This window comes from Myxocyprinus asiaticus, chromosome 3, assembly GCF_019703515.2.
Source record: "Myxocyprinus asiaticus isolate MX2 ecotype Aquarium Trade chromosome 3, UBuf_Myxa_2, whole genome shotgun sequence".
NCBI classification, from domain to species: Eukaryota; Metazoa; Chordata; class Actinopteri; order Cypriniformes; family Catostomidae; genus Myxocyprinus; species Myxocyprinus asiaticus.
In genome coordinates, this window is record NC_059346.1 from 5,563,366 (window position 1) to 5,572,976 (window position 9,611).

Sequence of the window (9,611 nt, forward strand, 5' to 3'; positions counted from 1 at the left end):
TCTTCAAACTACATCCACAAAATCAAACAATCGCCTCAAACCATTTCATCTGTGCTCAAAATCAAAAGATGCTATCAGATCATACACACAGCCAGTCAATATATAAACACTACAGAGCATTCATTAGACACTACATCAAAAAATGGAGAACACAGCATCCAGGGTATGTAGTTATAGATTTTTTACTATAACAACTAACCTTGAAGAGTTGTTTACATTCACAAAATCACTCCCATTGAGGAAACCTTTTTTCCATTCACAGTGTGCATACCTCTTTATGGTTTTGTACTTATTCTTTTAAATTATTATATACTTATTATATGTTTGCTTTGGAAATTATTGTTGTACTGCAGAGCTAGACCATTCAAAGCTCTGTTAACTATGTACAAAGCTTTGAATGGTCTAGCTCCGCAGTACTTAAGTGACCTTCTACCACGCCATATTCCATCACGTTCATTACGATCACAAAATTCTGGCCTGTTAATAGTTCCTAGAATATCAAAATCCACAAAAGGAGGTAGATCCTTTTCATATTTGGTTCCTAAACTATGGAATAGTCTTCCGAACACTGTTCGGGATGCAGACACACTCACTCAGTTTAAGTCTAGACTAAAGACTCATCTATTTAGCCAGGCATACACCTAATTTATCCTTCAACTCACAATTAGGCTGCTTTAGTTAGGTCTGCCGGAACCAGAAACCAGAAACACTGATCGTTATTTATAACTGCAATAAATTCTCTCCACTGGCTACCGGTTGATGCACGTATCAAATTCAAGGCTCTGATGCTGGCATACAGAACAGTCACTGGGTCTGCTCCAGCATACCTAAAATCATTTATGCCGAGCTACGCGCCCACTAGAAGTCTGCGGACGGCTAAGGAACGTCGCCTTGTTGTACCAACACAAAGAGGCACCAAAACACTTTCCTGGACTTTCAGCTTCATCATACCATGTTTGTGGAACGACCTTCCCAACTCCATCCGTGAAGCTGACTCACTCTCTGTCTTCAAAAAACGACTAAAAACACATCTTTTCCATGAGCACTTAACCAGTCATTAAAAAAAAAAAAAAAAAAAAAAAAAAAAATTCTGTTGCACTTTATTCTGTTTTGAATACTATTATGATGCTAGTGATACTTTGTAATATAGCACTTTTCATACCACTGTCTCCTTAAGATGATTCGCTTATGTTTTCCTCTCTTGTAAGTCGCTTTGGATAAAAGCGTCTGCCAAATGAATAAATGTAAATGTAAATGAAAACTGAACGGCATCTATGCTAATATTATTCTGTTTGTTTCCCTGTCTCAACCTCCAGACTCCTAACCTGAGGTCACCAGAACTGGCTGGATCCAGCTTAATTCCTGCTTCGTGTTGGACTCCACTGCTACGTGTCGCTGTGAGATGATGACTAACTGACAGCCAAACATCACTTCAGTCTATTACGATGGACTTAAGAGGATGAACTGATGCCAGCTCCAACCATAAGACATGGGATACTTCATATGCCATTGCCTGAACCTTGGACTTAAGATAGACCTCACCGAAATTACCGGCCAGTTGAACTGCAAAGCACCTCACTGATCTCTGCCTGCATCACCTTGGTCGAAGGATGGACTACACTTACAGTATAATGGAAAACACAGACTATCAATTAATTGCCAACAAAACCCTTCATCAGCCAGCTAACAAGAACAATGCATCTATGTGAACTTCTGCAGTTAATCCAGGTTGGACTTCAAAGACATTCATCTTTGTTTTAAACACTGACCCTTAACACTTGCTTAGTTTAATAATTTTAAACCATGACTTGCACTATATATAACTAATATTGGCATTATATTCATGATGTTAGTCAGAGGGGAACTGACCCCCACAGTGAGCCTGGTTTCTCCCAAGGTTATTTTTCTCCATTAAACAACATCTTATGGAGTTTTGTGTTCCTTGCCACAGTCGCCTTCAGTTTGCTCACTGGGTTTCTAAATACAATTATTATATAATTACTTATTTTTAAATGCAATTCACAATCGTATTTTATCAAACTACACAATGATGACTCTAAGACATTATAGATATTACAGTTTCATTTTCTGTTAATGCCTGATGTTCTGTAAAGCTGCTTTGAAACGATGTGTGTTGTGAAAGGCACTATACAAATAAAAATTACTTGACTTGTGTATGGTTGCATATGTGACAAACAAAACTTTGCCTTTGTGGTCCTGGATAAATCCTTAAAATAAAAACATGAGAAGAAAACACTTTTCTCTTCAGTGTCCTTGCAAACCAGCAAATTAATAAAGCTTAACGGTTAGTCCTTGGAGAGAGTGTGTGCCTGTCTCTTTAGCATTATAATCCAGGCTTCAGTTCTGGTCTCTCCATGGACTGACGGGTTAGCTGTTAACAGTGTGCTGTGAGATTGAAAGATGTAGGATTATATCCCTCTCTCCATAATCCCAAATCTTAGCTAAATCCTCACTGACATTAACAGCATTACTCTAATTCAGCCTATATGACAATATTGCTCACAGTAACAATACAGCATCCAGGAGATGATATTATAGATCAATAGAATAAATCTAATTTACCTTAAACTTAAGAGATCTAAACTTCTCATCTGAGAGTAAGGATTGTTCAAGCTCATCATAATAAATCAACATTTTTCAACTGTTCTTATTTTCAGTAAATAATTGTTTTCTTCATTCAGAACAGTTTTTCATTGTGTACTGCAATTATTTATTTATTTTTTCAGCTGACTATGTGGTCCTTTGGAGTTTAATACAGTTCTTGATGTTACATTACAATGTTCCTCAGATCAGCATATTGGTTTCTAGACTTTTTAAAGCACCAGTACATGGTTTTTTTTTAGAATTGAAGAATCAAAAGTTCTTTATTATGTAGGAATCAGCATGTCATAATAATAAATACATTTTGAATTAAAAGCGTTAATATATATTTATAAATATAAAGATATAAAATACTTATTTATAAATAAATGTGTCAAGGAATCAATATATATATATATATATATATATATATATATATATATATATATATATATATATATATATATATATATATATATATATATATTATCAATAAACACATCAAAGTCCAAAGGAAAATATATAGACACATTTCACGATTTATTTACTTTTGACCCTTTTCCAATGTCCCAAAATGCAAATGAGGCTCTGGTTTTAGTTAGGTAGTGCTGCTCTGATTTAACTGAGTGTGTGCATATTAATAAATATATAAATCTTTATTAAAAGAATCAATATTTATGTCAATATATCTTTCAATAAATAAATAAATAAATGTGTCAGTAAATAAATACATGAAAATAAAATGTAAAATACATTCTCCTATTGACTTACATATTTTTTATTATAAAAATTCTTATTTTTATTTATTGACATTATATATATATATATACTGTTTATTTATTGTTATGTGTATTTATTTATTGACACATTTCATGATTTATTTGTTTATTGAAATATATATTGACATATATATTGATGCCTTTAATAAAATATTTATTTATTAATTTGTCACATTTTTAGTTATAAAATGTAACACCTGACAAGGTGACAGGACCGTGACATCACCGGAGAGCGCACAGTGGTAACTCGTGCACAGCGGTCACTTACAATCGGACCTGTGTGCTCACACAAAGAACGTACACAAAACACGAGACAGACAGGGGACGATAATGCCACAGTCCTGTCAGACACAAACCCAACCTGACAAGGTGACAGGACCGTGACAGAATATTCCAGGTTCAGTACAAGTTAAGTTCAGTTGACAGCATTTGTGACAAAAAATATTGATTACCACAAAAATTTGTTTTGACTAGTTCCTCCTTTTCTTAAAAAATAATAATAATAATAAAAAAATCTGGTTTACAGTGGCAGTGTTTACAATGGAAGTGAATGGGGGCAGTCTGTAAACATTAAAATACTCATTGTTTCAAAAGTATAGCCACTAGACATAAACAATATACATGTTAATGTGATTTTAGTGTGATAAAATCACTTACTAACCTTTTCTGTGTAAAGTTATCACCAATTTTATGACTTTATTGCCATGAGGATGTAATGTCAACAAACCCAAAACCCTAAAATGACTGTAAAAATTACAATTTAAACACTTTACAGCTCAATAATGCAAGAGTTTTAATAGAAGAATTAATGTAAGTGCTTTTATAAAAATTATAAGCTTCAAATTTCTGCCTTTAAACCCTCCAAAAATTGGCCCCATTGACTTTTATTGTAAGTGCCTCACTGTAACCTCGATTTTTGCTATTTTTTTTTTTTTTAAGAAAAGGAGGAACGAGTCAAAACTAATTTTTGTTGTAATCAACATTATGCCACAAATGCTGTCAATTGATCTTAACTTGTTTTGAACCTGGAATATTCCTTTTAAAGTTTGGAACTAAATATAAAGATTTGTTCACCTCTTTTTTATCAAGGAATAGCACATAATCTTGAGGTATCATTCATGTCAGTATAGCACAAACAGTGCGGGAATGTGCCAAAGTTTTAGCGTTATAGGTTTGTTCAAATCCTTAAACTTGAGTAATAGTAATAGTGATGCATCCAGTGACTTGTTTAAAGAATATAGAGCTTTAAAGATCCTGAAGACAAGCTTGAAAAGCAAACAAAGATCTCTATAGGGTGGCCATAAGCCTCTTTAGTCTCTCTTGAATACATGGTCCTGCTAGGGCAACAGTAAGTTCATAACCAGGGCGCATCATGCTTTAATGTAACGATGTTCTAAATGTGTCTGACATGAAATTAAATCTCTGTTTAATCAAGAGAATGTCTTTTAAATTGCAGTATGGATTAATGGGGCATGAATGATGACCAGCAATAACATTACATCATATAATCACAATGAATATAATTTTAACCTGCCAAAGACAGGAGCAGATAGATTAAGGTGAAGGTGCAAAAACCAAACACTTATACTACATTCACAACATGTCAGATTTAATGTCATTACAAGTTTTAGTTTGCTAAAAATCATTATCTTTGTTGAACTCGTAATTAAGTCACTTTCATTACATCTTTTCTCCATACAATGATAATGAATGGTGACTAAGGATAACATCTTTTGTGTACCACAGAAGACAGAAAGTCATACAGGTTTGGAAAAACATGTAAATGGTGACATTAATTTTTATTTTTAGTTAGTAAGGTAGTTACCGTTACACATTTTGCTGTTTAAAATGTCATGACTTATTTGATTTTATCCATCGGAAATTGACTGGAAAAGTTTGATCTATATGACAAGTGGTTGGAGGGGAGGGGTTAAATCTGAAATAGAAAGTCATTTCAGAGGTGGAGCAAGTTATTCAGTTTTAATGAAAGATTACAAAGACTAACTTATTTTTTTGTTTAAATATACGGATGCATTGAGTAGTTTGCTGCCATCATCCAAAAAACTGCACATAGATCAATTTAGACACTATGAGCATTGCCATAGAAACTAATCATTTCTGGCTCCAAGGAACTGAACAACAGAGTAGAATCTCTGAGTTGTCATTTTGTAATTACGATCATTTCAATATGCTGCAAATTTAACATTATTGTCATAAATAAGAGGCTCAGGACCAAAACGCAGAGTTAAAATAAATGAATTTATTAATACAAACAAAAACTCCCACAAGGGGGAAAAACAGTATACATAAACTACCCCGAAGGGGAAAAAACAAAGGAAATATAATCCTGGGCTGGGGCAGAGGGTAACGGGGAATCAGGACCAACCGGACCGAACAGGACTGGGACTGGAAGCAAGACCGACTGGAAACACAAGACACAAAAGACTGGAAACAAGACGAACTGGCAGGAGGAGACTAAAATAGGGAGAGAAATCAACAGGTTAACAAGACAGGGCAGGTGTGACTAATAATGGGCAAACAAGGAGGCGGGGTATGATGTAAGACAGAGAGAGACACGCGGCAATACAGAAACAAAGCCACGTGCTCTCACAAGACAACAAAACACCCGAATGGCATGACCGCACATCGCCAAGACAATAAATGCAATATACGCCCATGCCAATGGACAAACAAGATGAGAGAATGCGTAGCAACGCTAAACAAAGCGATGCCACGCATTCTCACACTAAACAAAACTTGAGCGTACATCGCGAGGCAAACGGCACACGATAAGAGTTCAGCCACACGCAAACCCAAAATCTCAGACCGAAGTGACCGAACCTCAGCACAACGTGAAGACAGCTTGTGACCCGGGCGCGTGTCGCGAGGCGCACCAGTGTTTGCGAGAGACAGACAAACTATTGACGCGAGTGCATGCTGCCAAGATGACATAAGCGCAATGTACCCACGTCAATAACAGACAGACATGGAGCATGAGTGTCCGGATCTCGACACAGACCGAAACCAAATCAAGCAGGAAGCCATGATTCACACAGCATACTCCAGACATGAAACAAGACAGACCGAAGAGCGCACGGCAGGGAATACAACCGAAACTGTGCGCTCACACAAAGACAGACAACAAAACACATGACAGACATGGGATGATGATGCCACGGTCCTGTCAGACAAAAACCCAGAGTGACAGGACCGTGAAAATTATTACATATTAGATCAATATTTAAGTCCTTTTTTACTATGTATATAAACTTTCACAAGCCCTTCCTATACATGTTCACATCTTATTTACACATCTTTTTATATTTGATGTTGACTTGAATTTATAGCTGCTGTAATTCCATGGTAATTTGATATATACCATGGTACTGAATAACTACCGTATTGATGGTATTCACATGCACTGTGAAAAAAAAAAGTTGACATGAAACCTAAAAATCTTCTTAAAAGGATAGTTCACCCAAAAATGTAATTTAAAATAGTAAAAAAGGACTTGTTTTAATATTTATCTGTTTTTCTTTCATAACCCTTCTGAAGAATTTAACCACTGGAGTAATTTGGATTGCTTTTATGCTGCCTTTAAGTGCTTTTTGGAGCTTCAAAGTTCTGGTCACCATTAACTTGCATTGTAAGGATCAACAGAGCTAAAATATTCTTCTAAAAATCTTTGTGTTCAGCAGAAGAAAGAAAGTTATACACATCTGGGTCACATTTGGGTGAAATAACCCTTTAATGTGGGTACATCTAAATTAACTGGTTGCATTCCAAATATTGTCTAAAATGATTAAGGCAAATTACACCAACAAAAGTAATTGTTAAAAATCAGATCAGGTGTAAACTGCTCTTTAAGGTAACATGTTTCCACATTTTACAATGTGGTCGCTATTCAAGAATCCCCTAAGAATACCATGGTATTATCAAGATACCATGTCCAAAAAGCATGGTAATACCATAATACATGTTGGTATTTTTTAATTAGTTGCAATAAAAGAGGTTAACTTTATTGGCCTGTAAACTTTTTAACCCTCATTATCCACTTATGGGGAAGAGTGGAAGAAATATTTGAGAACAGTTTTGTGGATCCAAAGAGGATGGACACAAGTGTAATGAAGAACGTAAGAAAGAGTATATTTTCACAAAGTAGGTGCTTTCTTTGACACGTGACATAGGCATCGCAAAAAAGCACAGATGTTGACGCTTTGTAGTGCACTATATTGTTTTTGAGTGTAGCTTTCTATTCCCATAGTTTTCTTCAGAAGTCTTCTACTGACATCTTGTGATGAAAAGGCAAAACTCTTTCCTGTGTGCATCAGGGAGAGATGGGTTATGACGGATTACATTATTTACAAGGTTAGAAATGTCTTGATCCATTCTGGTTTTATAAAGAACATTAAGTTAACACTTTTTAGTGTTGAGTTAAAACATGTCAAGAAACACGAATGAAGGCTAAACAGAAATGAAAACACTAGCAATTTTTATGGGTCATTTTCAGTGTAAGTTTTGAGGCATGTCTCGCGCAATCCACATTGTCTTTTGGCACCCCTGCGGTTTTGCCACGTTTCTAAATACTACAGTATTTGATATATACACTTATATGTACATCTATAATTAAGTTATAACAACATAAGTACAGAATACTAAATAATAACAACATTACTTACGTTTTGTCGACGTACTGTACCGTCCGATTCTGATGGAAAGCGCTCAACCAGCATGCTATTTACCTTATGTTTTTGATTTCCTTTCCGGTAGTTCAAACCTTAAAGGAATGTTACAGGTTCAATCCAAGCAAGGCTGTAGATTTGGCTTTTTTTTTTATATATTAGGGGGGTTACCTACCTCCCATCCCCCCTGGGATCTACGCCACTGAATCCAAGTTAAGCTCAACTGACAGCATTTTTGGCATAATGTTGAAAAACCTAAAACAAAAACAAAAAAAAAAAAATTTTATATATATATATATATATATATATATATATATATATATATATATATATATATATTTATATTGACTTGTAACTTTTCTTAAATAAAATAAGAAAAAAAAAAAAAGAAAATCTGGGTTGCAGTGAGGCACTTGCAATGGAAGTGAATGGAGCCAATCTGTAAACATTAAAAGGTCATTGGTCAATGTTGTACGAGGTGATAAAAATAAGAAAAAAAATTTAAAATCTGATTTAAAACACATCTGTCATGACGTAATCTATAAGTTCATGTTGTTTTTACAAATTATTTGAAAAACATTTAAAGTATTTTGTACAAATAATTATTTAATGACTTTAAAAAATGTCATGTGGTGCAACATCAAGTAAAAGGTATTAAAATTGTTTCCTTGCACCTTGAAAACTTGTGTACACATCTTCAGTATTCATTTCAAAAAGGTTTTCAAACATGTTTCAAGGTGAAAAATATTTTTTACCAATATCATGAATTTTTAAGTCAAAATTTTTTGCTCATGGTTGCACCAAAAGACCTGAACCAAATGTGCATTTTATTTTCATTAAAATGTAAAAATATTGATATTTAACAAAATGACAAAATGATTTGTTTTTAAAATCCTCACACAGTCTTGTGGGTCTAAAAAGATTTGTCACATGACAACACAATTTCTACCTATAGGATGGTTGCACCACATGACTGATTTGGTGGACAAATGTTTCACTGCATTTATAAAAAAAAAAAAAAAATGGAAAAAATTCTTTTTTCAAGAATTTCAGCTTATAATAAAACTTTGATTTTTTTTTTTACTGTAACCGGACAATTTAAGTCCCAGAAAAAAATTCAAAATGACTTTATACTCAGTAATTGAAAACATTTTCATCATGGAAGAGGTGTATTCAAGTAATTGTTTTGTGTGAATTGTAATGTAGTTTTCAATCATTTATTAGAAGCAGAAAAAAAAAAACAAAAAAAAAATGAACATCATGTCATTGACCCACTCACCGTTTCAAAAGTATGGCAACAAGACGTGCATATTAACATGACTTTAGTGTGATAAAATCGCTTTCTAACCTTTTCTGTGAAAAGTTATAGGCTGTCCCTTCGTTGCCATTACGATGTAATTCTGTAAACCCTGTAATCCTGCAAAAACAATGATTAAAACAACCTTACATCTCAAATAATACACAAGTTTTAATGTAAGAGCTTTCATAAAATTATAAGCGTTAATTTCAGTCTGTAAACTCTTTAAAAAAAAAAAAAAAAAAAAAATTG